General features: G+C 34.8%; 1 protein-coding gene and 1 pseudogene across 1 annotated transcript in view; one reads left to right on the forward strand and one right to left on the reverse strand.

Moving 5' to 3' along the window:
* Positions 1 to 15,408, forward strand: part of ZC3H12B (zinc finger CCCH-type containing 12B) — a 468,310-nt gene that overhangs the window by 289,139 nt on the left and 163,763 nt on the right. The window lies entirely within an intron of this gene.
* On the reverse strand, positions 872 to 2,696 carry LOC123595054 (annotated as a pseudogene).

The following is a 15,408-nucleotide window of genomic DNA, read 5'->3' on the forward strand; positions in this document are numbered from 1 at the left end:
GAACATTTACTATATGTGAAACTTAGCACAGGGGACTTAGGTATGAATAAGACTTACCTTGTCCTTAAGAAGTTTAGTATAGCAGAATGAATGCCACTGAGAACACTCTTGTTAATGCCCTTTTAGACTCCAGAAGCAGATTGTGAGCCTTTTCTTGGTTGCCCACAAATGTAGTATTATTTCATCTATAAAACTGTAGAATCAGAAGGGAACCTTTTAGGAACATATGTGGATAAGCAAGGCTTAACCTTTTATCATGGTATCTGTGGCAACAAGAAGCTACAACTAACAACATATTTGCTGGTATGACCAACTTATATGCCAGTGGGAATACATTTCTCCACAAATTGGTGATGCCAGGTTGAGCATCAAGTAACCTTAATATCCTGATAACATATCATGGGTATCAGCTCCAAAGCAGCATTTCATTCTTGAACATGTTTCACATCTTAGAGAGAGTCATGGGTTTCTTCGCATAAAGTCATATGCCATGTCCTTGAAATTAATATGCATCTAAATGAAATCTGGAATATATTTTTTGATGATTTCATGTTACATATTGCCAGTTCCTCCTGTCTTGCATTTTTTAAAAACTTTAAACAAATTTTCATTAACAGAGATTGTCACATAATTGTATATTTTTTTACTTTGTGCACAATTATGCTTACTTTCCACAAAAAGTTTTCTTAACTTTTCACTGGTGATGGCAATCACTAAAATCTTAATTTTAACAAAATAGTACTAAAAATGCTTCAGTGATTTAAGTTGAAATCAATGCACTTGTTACATGTCTCTTGCACCCAGTTATCAGGAATGGACAAACGTATTTTTATTCAAAAAATACAAAATAAATGATCTGTGGGCACTAACAATGGCAGCAGTAAACCATTATACATTGTTAACTGAAATCAGTAACTGATGGTTATAGTGATTTTCTTAAACATCAGCCAGAATTTCCTTCAGTCATTTCTTTCAACTGACTTCTCTGAAGTTATTGTTGAGGATCACTGCCTTGAACCTACTCTCACAGTTTATTAATAAAACACTACTACAGGACTTGGAACATACCACCTTCCATTCCACCCATTCCAGCATTCTAGGGTCTTTGTCTTTAGGAATTTCAGTGACTACAACTTCTGCTGTAATTAATAGAGAGGCCACCCCAGCAGCATCCAATAAAGTGTTCTTACAATCTTAGTTGGATGCATGATTCCTTTTCCACCATATTCACAAAATCTCCAAGAATAGCATCATACTCAGCTTTGGAGAAATGTTGCATAATTTTCTCAATTATTAGTGATCCTTAAACACCTGCATTATTGGCAATGGTCATTGCAAGAATTTTAATTTTCTTTTAATAATTTAGATAACAGTTGTTTAATCTTCAGGAGCTGTTATTTAATCCAAGGCTGGAATTCATGGCCCCCTCCCAGAACAATGCCTTTCAACAGCAGCTCATGGAGCAATGAAAGCATCTGTAACACTTTCTTTTTTTTCACTTCAACATTACTTGTCCCACCAACCTTCATCCCAGTTACTTCATCTGAAAGTTTTGCCAAGAGTTCATTGAGTTTTTCCTTTGCATGTTCACTAGTTGTGATATTTAACCTTTTGATGGTTTCTTGAATATGTTTTTCAAAATGCTTGTCACATTTTCCTTTCAAGATCATGGCATTATCTTCATCACAATGAGCTCCTAACTTTTCCTAAGTCGTGAGACTGAATATTTTCAAGATTTAGTGTCAATCCTTCTTCTCCAAACACTGCACGAGTAACAATAGCCATCACTTAAAACTGATTCTTTTTTCTATTGTCACCAAAACCTAGAGCTTTGGTACAACCTGAAGACCAACATTTAACCTATTCAAATGAGTGTACTCAGAGCTTCTCCATCAACATCTTCAGCAATTATGGCCGAGGGCTTATGGTGAGCATGGGCAATTTCAAGAGCAGGTACAATGTACTGGATTCTGTAACTTTTCTTTTCACTCAGTAGAACATAAGAATCTTGGAATTCACATTTCTGACCTTTTGATGTATTAATGAAGTATGGAGAAATAAAATCTCAGTCAAAAATCATGCCTTCAATAGTTTATAATTCATTATTTAGTGTTTTTCCATTCCTTACTTCCTTACTGTTATGATCCCCTTCCTTCCAACCTTTTTCATTACATCATAAATGATGTTGCACATATTTGTCTCCATTTGCAGAAATTGTAGCAATCTGAGAAATTTCTTCAGGTGTTGTCACAGGTTTAGACTGCTTCTTAACTTCAGCAATTATAGCATCAACAGCTAACATAACACCTCTCTTGATTTCCACAGGATTAGCACCTTTGTTAATCTTCTCAAAGCCTTCCTTGGCAATAGAGTGCCAGTACAGTAGCAATTAGTGGTGACATCACCAGCCTCTTCATTTGTGTTACTGGAAACATCTTGAACAAGTTTAGTGCCAATATTTTCATATTTATCTCTTAAGCCAATGGAATTTGCAACAGTCACCCCATCTTTTGCTACTTTAGGTCTTCCACAATTCTGTTGAATAGTCACTGATTTTCCATTTGGCCCCATTGTAACAGCTACAGCTAAAACTTTTGAAGCAATAAATCTTGGACATCTACACCAAATTTAACTTCTCTGGCATAATTTCAAATGAGATGAGGAGTCAGTGCCCTAGACACTGGATTAATTTTTAAAAGGACAACAAGTAATCAAAACATTTCCATGGGGCAATGGCAGGGCGTGCCAGTGGTCAGGCAATCTGTCAGAGGCGAGTGAAGGAGAGATTTCTTGTTATTGTGACTTTTAACTGATTTTTTTTCACCTATCCAGTATCATTGACTCAGACACCTTATTCATATGGTAATCAAATTTTCCAAGACATTCTTAATTTCAAGGCCTATCTCCTATTATCCTTTCAAGTCATCAGAGTGTCCCATAAGTTGCAATTCTTTCAAAATCTTACTTACATCTTTTGGATTGCACCTGGTACCAAGAAGCAACACAAAACCCTTATTTATCATATATTATGATCGGATTTAAAGTTTGAAAAGTGTAGTTACAACACTACTAAAAGTAATATTCAAGGAATGAAAAAAAAAAACTTAAAGCTAGTAATTGGGGGATAATGCTAAGGACCTCCACAAACCTTTGTTAGGCCATACTTTGCTCCTGGACCATGGTTTAATGCTCTAACTTCTAGTTGGGAAATATGTTTTAAGCAACTTAAAATTATAAGATAATTAGTTATTAGTATAATAATTTAGCATTTAAAATTTTTAAAAAAGATGATTTATTCATTTATTTTGAAGTGAGGTAGAAGGGAATGAGTACAAGGTTCAAGGCTAGTTTTATCCAAGTATTTTTCTTATTTCTGTCAACTTTGTAAACCACATGTCTGACTTTTTAGTTAATATGACTGCGAGTGAACTAAAAGAAAAATCTCGGTGAAAATATACATTTCAAGTCTTTCGAAAATTAATATTTGTTCTAAATTGTGACTCTTTAAAATTTATAAAGTTACTTTGTTTTGCATAGATCAATAAGAGGGAATAGTCATACGTAATCTGTAAATTGTACATAGGATCTATCTGGAAACAGTATGCTACTTAGTGAAAAGTCTAGATGAAGTAGTTCTCCTTAAATTCACTATTCATTTGTGTTTTTCTTTTTTAAATGTATGTGTGCGTGTGTGTGCATGTGCACACACATAATTTGGCTACAGTTCTTTAGATTATACTCTTATCCATAGTCACAAAATAAGTTGTTTCAAGCTTATGGAAAATCCTGAGTCTATCTATCTATCTATGACTAAAAAGATGCTATTCCTCAGATTACCACAATTGTTGAAAAGAACTACCAACTTTTGAGATCCAAATCTTTTGCTCACCTGACTGTAGTACTGAACTTTAAATTGGTAACATGTGTTTCAGAGAGTGATTTATTGAATTCTCAGCATAGGTTTGCCTTCTGCTTATGCAACTCTATTGGAATCTCCCATTCCATGGCTTTGGATTCTTTTGACAATTCTGCCTCAGCAACAGAGGATAAAAGCCATGATGTGATGGATAAGCCACACAATTAAGAAATACAGATGTGGACTACAGATCTCCAAAGAACTGAGCTTGTTAAGACTATGTGACAGATATTGGAAATGTCTAAGATATTAAGAGGTAGGTACTTTAGTAGTTATTGCTGTTGAGGGCTGTGTGTGTGTGTGTGTGTTAGAAAGGGTAAACCAATGTAAGAATATTGTCATGATCTGTATAATATGCAAAGTTTAGGCTACTTTTATAAGAAAGTTAAGTTTTCTTTCAGAAAAGCTGAGCTATTGAAGTGGTAGTGAAAACCTGAAGAACATAGCTAATGAGAGTATCTTCTTAGGTTGAAAACAATTAGGCTTTTTAACCAGAATAAGGCTAGAAGGGGGTAATAAAAAATAACTCATTAATTGAGACTTACTAATTAAGTACCAAAACGTGGGGTACCCATTTAATCCTCACAATAACCTATGATGTACATACTATTATCATCTTCATTTTACAGACAGAAAACAGTTTTAAACAGCTTACATGACTTGTTCAAGGACATGAGCCTTGTTCAGGGCTGTGTTTTAAATCCACATCTGTCTGACTTCTAATACTGCATTTATAGAGGACTAAATATCTAAAATAAAACCATAACTATATAATTTCATGGTTTTCTTATGAAGAAATAAACTTCTACTTCACTTTAATTTTCTGAGGGATGTTTTCACATAGTATATTCAGAAAATTCCTCAGCAATTAGAATATATGCAACTGAAGAAGAACCAGTGCTAGAGGAAGGAGCAACCATTCTCAGCAATGAAATAGCTGTGGTTCTGACATTTTTCCTTTTTGCTTCTGCATTTTTCTCAAATAGTATGAAAATAGGAACCAAATTGCATAAAACAGGTATATCCTTGGTAAGTGTAAGCCTTTTGTAGAATCTTTTTAATTTATTTAGCTAAAGCAACAAATTAAAATTAATCAAATTAATCAATTTATTCCAACTGATTGTAGACTCATGTCACATATTTTTGGATATTTGATCAGTCTAAAGAATCTAAGCCTCTTTTATTTTTATAATTTAGAAATGTTTAGGTAGGTTCAAAGAAAGGTGGAAATATTTATTTTTATTAACTTATATCATTTAAAAGTTGTTCCACATTAGGTTTAAGCTTATTATTACATTTTTTAATTTATGAATTTATTTTGAGAAAGAGAGCATGTGTGAACTGGGGAAGGGCAGAGGGAAAAGGAGAGAGAGAAAGAATCCCAAGCAGGCTCCACACTCTTAGCAAAGAGCCAGACGTGAGGCTTAATCCCCAAAACTGTGAGAGAACTGAGCCAAAATCAAGAGTCGGACACTTAACCGACTGAGCCACTCAGGCACCCCAATTACATCTTTAATAATATTTTTTTATAATTCACTAAGTAAATTCTTGGCAAACTGTGGTATGGCACATAATTGGAAAATTTTGGTGACCAAAATTGTTGGCAACTGTGGTATAATGGCAAGATCTTTTGATTTGTAATCAAGAAACTGCGTTGAAATTTTAGCTCTGCTTCTTATTTACAATGTAAATTTGAATAATTCATTTACTTTCTCTGACCCTCAGTTTTCTATTTATTGAGTTTTAAATTTTACCTCTAGTATAGTTAACATACAGTGTTACATTAGTTTCACGTGTACAGTATAGTGATTCAGCAATTCTGTACATTACTCAGTGCTCATCATGGTAAGTGTACTCTAATTCCCATCACTTATTTCACTTATCCACCTCCATCTCCCCTCTGGTAACCATCATTTTGTCCTCTATAGTGAAGGGTCTGTTTTTTGGTTTCTCTCTCTCTCTCTCTCTCTCTCTCTCTCTCTAACTTTGACCATTTGTTTTGTTTTTTAAATTCCACATATAAGTGAAATTGTATGGTATTTTTCTTTCTATGACTGATTTATATTGATTAGCATTATACTCCCTAGCTCCATCCATGTTGTTGCAAATGGAAAGATTGGCAAGATTTTATTCTTTTTTTATGACTGAGTAATAATCCATGAGATATATATATATATATATATATATATATATATATATATATCATATCTCACATCTTCGTTATCCATTCATCCGTCTGAGCCTTTTTTTCTCAGCTATAATATGAGGATAATAATTCTTATCTCATATAGTTGTTGTGTGAACAACTTGAGATAATACCTGGGAATGTACTTTGTAGAAAATAAAAATTTTTATCACAATGTGAGAGGAAAAGGAATCAAATGAACACTAAGGAAACACTTACCACTGTGCTAGTTGGTAACTTATTTTCTTTTTGTTACTTCCAGCAAGACCAAGGTCTGGATATCCCATATTCCTGTGAAAGAGTGCATGCCTTCACACCGAGTCACATTTTCTGAATCTCTTACCTATTGCCTTAGGAGCTATGCAGTAGTTGACAACATACTAGCAGGAAGGTAAACATGTATGGAAGAAATGCTTCCTAGGTTATTTCTTCATGTAAACTAACTTATCTTCATGGAGGAGCCAGGGTAATGAAAGGTAAGTTTGGGATGAACAGTAATTTTATAACAAAAACCAAAAGGACCATTGTAATGAGGCATTGTGGTAGAGTAGGAAAGGCACTAGATAAGAAAGGCGACCAGAGTTCCAATCCTGGTTTTACTACCATTAATTGCATAACCTAAGGCAAATCCCTTTTCTCTCTTGGTCTCAAGCATCCTCTCTATACAGTGATGTGAGGTGGACTATATTATCTCCAATATCTACTCCACCATTGATATTCTGTAATACCAATTTTAATTATAGTTAAAATATTCAAATTGTATAGACTTTATGAAACTATTTTATGTGCCAAATGGAAAAAATTGAAAAAAATATTTCTGTATTGTATATAACAATCATTCATTTGTATTAATTTGTAAATAAATTATATTAAAAAAGAATTTTTAAGTATAATTAAAGCAGTACTTTATATTTTCAAAGTATCTTAACGTTTAATATTTCACTTGACTCTCAAAATAATGGCATTTTATCATTTATCAGTGCATAATAAATTAAGAAACTGAGGCTCAGGTCAGAAGGGAGAGGCATGATATGTTCAAAGTACTGAGTGGGAAAAATCTACAGCCAAGAATACTTTGTCCAGCAAGGCAATCCTTCAAAATAGAAAGAGAGAGTTTCCAAGACAAACAAAAACTAAAGGAGTACATGACCACTAAACCAAACCTACAAGAAATATTAAAGGGGATTTGTTGAGTATGAAAAACACGAGAAAGGAGCAGAAAATAATCCAGAAACAATGACAAAACAAACAATAAAATGGCACTAAATTCATCTGTCAATAATTACTCTGAGTGTAAATGAAGTAAATGCTCCAATAAAAAGATGTAGGGTATCAAAATGGATAAAAAAATCTATCTATATACTACCTAAAAGAGACTAATTTTAGATCTAAAGACACCTATAGATTGAGAGTGAGTGGATGAAGAAACACTTACCATGAAAATGGACATCAAAAGAAAATTGGAGTAGTAAAACTTACAACAGGCAAACTAGTGTTCAAAACAAAGACTATAACAAGAGATGAAGAAAGAACTATATATAATAATAAAGGGGTCCATCCAAGAAGAAAATATAACAATTATAAATATTTATGCCACCAACTTGGAACAACCCAAATATATAAAACAATTAACAAACATAAGGAACTCATTGATAATAATGCAATAATAGTAGGGGACTTATCATCCCATTAATATCAATGGACATATCATATAAGCAGAAAATCAACAACGAAACAATGGCTTTGAGTGACACACTGGAATAAATGGGCTTAAAAGATGTGCTCAGAACAATTCATCTTAAAGCAACAGAATATACATTATTTTCTTTTTTTTTTTTTTTAATTTTTTTTTTCAACGTTTATTTATTTTTGGGACAGAGAGAGACAGAGCATGAACGGGGGAGGGGCAGAGAGAGAGGGAGACACAGAATCAGAAACAGGCTCCAGGCTCCGAGCCATCAGCCCAGAGCCCGACGCGGGGCTCGAACTCACGGACCGCGAGATCGTGACCTGGCTGAAGTCGGACGCTTAACCGACTGCGCCACCCAGGCGCCCCCAGAATATACATTATTTTCAAGTGCACATGCAACAGTCTCCTAAATAGATCACATACTAGGTCACAAATCAGGCTTAGCAAGTGCAAAAAGATTGAGATCATACCATGCATATTTTCTGACCACAATGCTGTGAAATGTAAAGTCAAACACAAGAAAATAGTTGAAAAAACACAAATACATGGATATTAAATAACATCCAGCTAAAAATATAAATGAGTCAACCAGGAAATTAAAGAAATAAAAAGTAAATGGAAACTAATGAAAATGAAAACATGATGGTCTAAAATTTCTGGGATGCAGCAAAGGCAGTCATAAGAGGGAAGTATGTAGAAAAACAGTCCCACCTCAAGAAGGAAGAAAAATCTCAAGTAAAAAAATGTAACCATACACATTAAAAGAACAACAAATGAAGGCTAAAGCCAACAGAAGGAAGCAAATAATAAAGTTTACAACATAAATATATTATATAGAAGTAAAAAATAAAAACATGTCGATGAAACTAGGAGCTGGTTCCTTGAAAAACTTAATAAAATTGATAAACTCATAGCCAGACTTAAAAAGAAAAGAGAAAGGACCCAAAATAAATAAATCACAAATGAGGGAGTAGAGATTACAACCAACACCACAGAAATACAATTATAAAAGAATATTATGAAAGACTATATACCAAAAAATTGAGAAATCTAAAAGAAATGTATCAATTCCCAGAAATATGTAAACCACCAAAACTTAAACAGAAAGAAAGAGAAGACTTGAACATACCCATAATCAGCAAAAAATTGAAACACTAATGAAAAAAAATCCTAACAAACAAAAGTCCAGGGCCACATGACTTCACAGGGGAATCCTACAAAACATTTAAAGACGAGTTAATACCTTTTCTCCTCAAGCTGTTCCAAAAAATAGAAATGAAAAAAAAAATGTCCAAACTACTCTGAGGCCACCATTACCTTTATTCCTAAACCAAAGACCAGATTAATAAGAGAATGTCAGGCTAACATCCCTGATGAACATGGACGAAAATATTCTAAAAAGAAAAAGTATGGAAGAATCGATTTCTACAGTACATTAAAAGAATTGCTCACCACGATCATGTGGAATTTATTCCAGGGTTGCAAGTGTGGTTCAATACTCATAAATCAACCAACATGATACACTGCATTAATAAAGGAAAGGATAAGAACAATGTGATCCTCTCAATAGATGAAGAAAAAGCATTTGACAAAGTAAGGTACAGCATCCATTCATGATTTAAAAAAAATCAACATAGTAAGGATAGAGAAAACGTACCTCAACATCATAAAGGCCATATACAAAAGGCCCACAATTAATATCACCTCAGTGGGGAAAAACTGAGATTTTCCTCTAGGGTCAGGAACAAGACAGGGGAGTCCACTTTCACCACTGTGAGACCAAGGAGGTAAAAGATCTGTATTCTGAAAACTATAAATCTCTTATGAAAGAAATTGAATATGAGACAAAAAAAATGAAAAACTTTCCATGCTCATGGACTGGAAGTACAAATATTGTTAAAATGTCAATGTTACCCAAAGCAATCTATACATTTAATGCAATCCATATCAAAATACCAACAGCATTTTTCACAAAGCTAGAACAAGCAATCTTAAAATATGTGTGGAACAAGAAAAGACCCCGAATAGTCAAAGCAATCTTGAAAATGAAAAACAAAGGTAGAGGCATCGCAATTCCAGACTTCAAGTTATGCTACAAAGCTTTAGTGACCAAGAATGTATGGTGCTGACATAAAAACAGACAGATAGATCAAAGGAACAGAATAGAAAACCCAGAAATTGGATCACCTTAGTGGCTCAGTCAGTTAAACATCTGACTCTTGATTTCTGCTCTAGTTATGATCTCATGGTTCATGAGTTTGAGCCCTGCATTGGGCTCTGCCCTGACAGTCAGAGCCTGGTTAGGATTCTCTCTCTCTTTTCTATCTGAATCTCCCCTGCTCACGTGCTGTCTCTTGCCCTCTCTCAAAATAAACAAATAAACATTTAGAAAGAAGAGAAAACCCAAAAATAGACTCACAACTATACAGTCAACTAATCTTTGACAAAATAGGAAGAATAAAAGTGTACCACTTTCTAACAGCATGCACAAAAATAAATTCAAAGTGGATTAAAGATCATGGAGCACCTGACTCGCTCAGTCAGTGAAGCATGTGACTCTTGGTCTTCGGGTCATGAGTACGATCCCTACATTGGGTGTAGAGATTACTTAAAAATAAAATCTTTATGTATTTTTAAATTTTTAAAAATGTTTTATTTATTTTTGAGAGAGAGCCAGGGTGTGAGCAGGGGAAATGAAGAGACAGAGGGAGACACAGAATCTGAAGCAAGCTATAGGCTCTGAGCTGTCAGCACAGAGTCCAATGTGGGACTCAAACCCATGAACCATGAGATCATGACCTGAGCTGAAGTCAGTCGCTTAACTGATTAAGGCACCCAGGCGCCCCCCACCCCCAAATAAAATATTTTTTTTAAAAATGAATGAAAGACCTAAATGTGAGACAGGATACCATCAGAGTCAGAGAAGAAAATACAGGCAATAACCTGTTTGACATAAGCCATAACAATATCTTACTAGACTTGTCTCCTGAGGGAAGAGAAACAAAAGCACAAATGAACTATTGGGACTTCATCAAGATAAAAAGATTCTGCACAGTGAAGGAAACAATCAACAAAACTAAAAGGGAACTGACAGAATGGAAAAAGATATTTGCAAATGACATGAAGGGTGAGTATCCAGAATCTACAAAGAAACTATCAATCTGTACACCTGAAAAACAAATAATCTAGTTTAAAAAATGAGTAGAAGACATGAATAGACATTTTTTTCAAAGAAGACGTATAGATGAGTAACAGACACATGAAAAGATGTTCAACATTACCCATCATCAAAGAAATACAAATCAAATTTACAATGAGATACCACCTCACACCTGTCAGAATGTCTAAAAATAACAACACAGGAAACAACAGATGTCAGCGAGGATGCAGACAAAAGGGAATCCTGTTACACTGTTAGGAATGCAAAGTGTTGCAGCAACTCTGGAAAACAGTATGGCCATTTCTCAAAAACTTAAAAAATAAAACTACACTAGGATCCAGTAACTGCACTGCAAGATGTTTACCTAAAGGATACAAAATAATTATTTGAATTGACACATGCACCCTGATGTTTATAACAGCATTACAAATAGCCAAATTATGGAAAGAGCCTGAATGTCCATTGACAGATGAACTGATGAATAGATAAAGAAGACGTGGTGTGTGTGTGTGTGTGTGTGTGTGTATATAAAACTCAGCCAACAAACGGAATAAACTCTTGCCATTGCAACAATGCAGATAGAGCTAGAGAGTATTATGCTAATGTCAGTCAGAGAAAGACAAATACCACACACTTTCACTCATATGTGAAAATTAAGAAAGATATCAGATGAACATGGGGGAAAAAGTGAGAAGCAAACCATAATGTAGATTCTAAACTATAGAGAACACACTGAAGTTTGCTGTAGGTAATGTGGGTAAGGGGGTTGGTTAAATGGTTAATGGGGATTAATGATGGCATTTGTTGTGGTGAACACTGGGTATTGTATGTAGGTGATGAATCAATAAATCTTACACATGAAACTAATATTACACTGTATGTGTACTAACTGGAATTTAAATAGAGACTTTTGAAAAAGAAAAAAAAAGAAACTGAGGCTCAACATTTTATAATAAATTAAGAATTTCAAAATAATTTTTTAATTGAGGGCTCAAAAATTAGTACAAAGTCACATAGCTATTACATGATAGAACCAGAAATCCAACTTTGCACTGTGTGTCTCTAAGTCCAATGTTTTTCTCACTATACCAAACTGCCTAGTTGATTTTATCCAGTCTTAGAGTAAGTGTAACACATATCAAAAATAAATCTAATAAAAATAATTAGTGAGAGTAGAGGATGGCCACAGAGTAAGAGGACCCTAGGCTTGCCTATCCCACTAACAGCATTATGTAACTATCAAATCATCCTAAATGACCCAGAAATAGACCTGAAGACTGAAAGAACAAACCCCACAAGGAAAGGGAGACAAGAAAACACATCAGAGAAGGTAAGAAGTGAAGAGACAAGTTTTAGGGTAGAAATGCATTGTGAGTGCTGTGGAGGGGAGGTGACTATGGTCCCAGAGAAGGGTGAGAGAGAGGAGCACATAGAGGAATGCACAAGGAGAATGTTTCCCCAAAACCATTGGCTTGGAAAATTAGAGGAGCTGAATTTCATGAGCTCTTGCAACCAGCAAGGCTTAAAGCATGGAGTCTTAAAAGTCAGCTGTTAGGATAAGGTCCTGGTTTGGGTAGAGCCCAGAGGCTGTTCCTGGAGAGAAGGCAGGCCCAGGATCAGACAGCATGGAAACAGTGATCTGAAAAATGCCTGATTTTTCACTCTTCTTGGAGCACATCCTTGAAAATCAGTGTTCATGGAGATGACTCTTGGGGGAAAAAAGAGCTGGCCTGTTCCATTGCCCTCGATTGCACCTTAGCACTGACACAGAGCCACCTGTGGGAAGAAGTAAAGACCAACACTGGGTGCCTAACTTGCATGTACCAGGCCCCTTCTTCAGAAGACCAGCACAAACCCTGCCCACACCACATCTCTTGACCAGAGAGTTCTGCAGGGCCTCAGTTCTGCTGGAGGTGGTGTACATCTCATTTCAAAGCAGACAAGATAACACCTAGTTAAAATTCACCATATTCAGGTCAATTGCCAAATGCTACCCACAGCAACCAAAGTGAGCCTCTGCAGATAACTGACCTAAAGGACAGCACAGCCAAAACACAGCAGAAGAGCACATGGAGCACATACCAGAACACTCCCTGAAGTGCCAGGCCATGGGCACTACATGACCCATGACCTCTTCTTCATAAAGCCATTACTTGCAGAAGCAAGAGATATAACTGGCTTTTCTAACACAAAGAAGAAGGCAGAGACTTAGACAAAGTTATGGAGGAATTCATCCTAAACAAAATAACAAGATAAGGCCATGGCTAGAGATCTAAGTGAAACAGGTATAAGTAACATGCCTGATGGAAAATTTAAAGCAATAATCATAAGTATACTCACTGGGCTTGAGAACAAAATAGAAGAAATCAGTGAGACCCTTACCACAGAGATACAAGGGTTAAAAATAATCAATCAAAAAGAAACAGTGCAAAAAACCACATTGGAAACATGCTTGATCCAATGAACAGCAGGCTAGAAGAAACACAAGAATGAATTAATGACTTAGAAGACAAAGTAGAGGAAAGTATGAAGATGAACAAAAGAGAATGGGAAGAATTATGGAACACAAGAATAGACTTAAGTAATTCATTGACTCCATCAAATGTAACAACATTCATATTATAGGAGTCTTAGAAGAAGAGAGAAAAGGAGGAAGAAAGTTTATTTCAAAAGAGAATAAAAGAAAACACCCTTAATCTGGGGAAGGAAACAGACATCCAGATTGAGGAGGCACAGAGAACTCCCTTCAAAATCAACAGAGGCAGGCCAACACCAAGATATAGTGTAATTACTTTGGCAAGAAATAGTGATAAATAAAAATTCTCAAAAGCAGAAAGACAAAAGAAGTCCTTAACTTACAAGGGAAGACGCAAGAGGCTAGCTACAGATTTCACCAAAGGAATTTAGGAAGCCAGATGGGAGTGGCATGATATATTCAAAGTGCTGAATGGGAAAAATCTGCAGCCACAATCACAATACAAGGAGAGATAAAGAGTTTCCCAGAAATTTAAATCTAAAGTAGTTTGTGACCATTAAACCAGCCCTCCAGGGAATATTAAAAGGGACTTGTTGAGTGAAAAGGAGAGACCTAAAGTGACAAAGACAAGAAAGGATCAGAGAAAATCTCTAGAAACAATGACAAAACAAGTAATAAAGTGGCAATAAATGCATTTCTATCAATACTTACTTTGAATGTAAATGGACTAAAATTCCCAGTCAAAAGACATAGGGTGTCAGAATGGATAAAAAAGAAGACTGATCTATATGTTGCCTACCAGAGACTCATTTTTGACTTAAAGACACCTGCAGATTGAAAGCGAGAAGATGGGGAAACATTTATCATGCACATGGATGTCAAAAGGAAGCTAAAGTGGCAACACTTCTATCGGACAAACTAGACTTTAAAACAAAGAGTCTAACAAGAAACAAAGAACAGCACTATATAATCATAAAAAGGACAATCCAACAAGAAAATCTAACAATTTTAAATATGTATGCACCCAACATGAAGGCACCCAAATATATAAAACAATTAAAAACACCTCAAGGAACTAATCAATAATAATACAATAATGGTAGAGGACTTTAACACCTCACCTACATCAATGGACAGATCACTAAACAGAAAGCCAACAAGAAAACAATGTCTTTAAATGACACACTGGGCCAGATGAATTTAACAGATATATTCAGAAAATTCTATTCTAAAACAGCAGAATACACATTATTTTCAATTGTATATAGAATATTCTCCAGAATAAATCACATGTTAAATCACCAAATAGGCCTCAACCAATTCAAAAAGTTTGAAGTTATACCATGGAAACTTTCTAACCATAATACTATGAAACCAGAAGTCAACCATAAGAACAAATTTTGAAAGATCACAAATACATGACGGTTAAACAACATGTTACTAAACAATAAATGGATAAACCAGGAGATAATAGAAAAATTAAAATACCGGAGACAAATGAATAGTAAAAGATGATGGTCCAAAACCTTTGGGATGTAGCAAAAGCAGTCATAAGAGAGTATATAGCAATACAGCCTGTCTCAAGAAGCGAGAAAAATCTCAAATGCAAAAGCTAACCTTACAATAAAGGAGCTAAAAAAAGAACAAACAAAACCTAAAGCCAGCAGAAGGAAGCAAATAATAAAGGTTAGAACAGAAATAACAGAAATAAATGATATAGAAATAAACAAACAAACAAAAAGAATAAAGTATATCAAATGAACCAGGTCTTTGAAAAAAATTAATAAAAGTGATAAAACTCTATCCATACTTATCAAACAAACAAGAGAAAGGACCCAAATAAATAAAATCACAAGTGAGAGAGGAGAAATAAAAAAACACCACAGGAAAACAAAAAGTTCTGAGAATATTATGAAAAACTATGTGCCAACAAATTGGACAACCTAGAAGAAATTGATAAATTCCTGAGAAACATATAAAC

Source organism: Leopardus geoffroyi, chromosome X, assembly GCF_018350155.1.
Source record: "Leopardus geoffroyi isolate Oge1 chromosome X, O.geoffroyi_Oge1_pat1.0, whole genome shotgun sequence".
Classification (NCBI taxonomy): Eukaryota; Metazoa; Chordata; class Mammalia; order Carnivora; family Felidae; genus Leopardus; species Leopardus geoffroyi.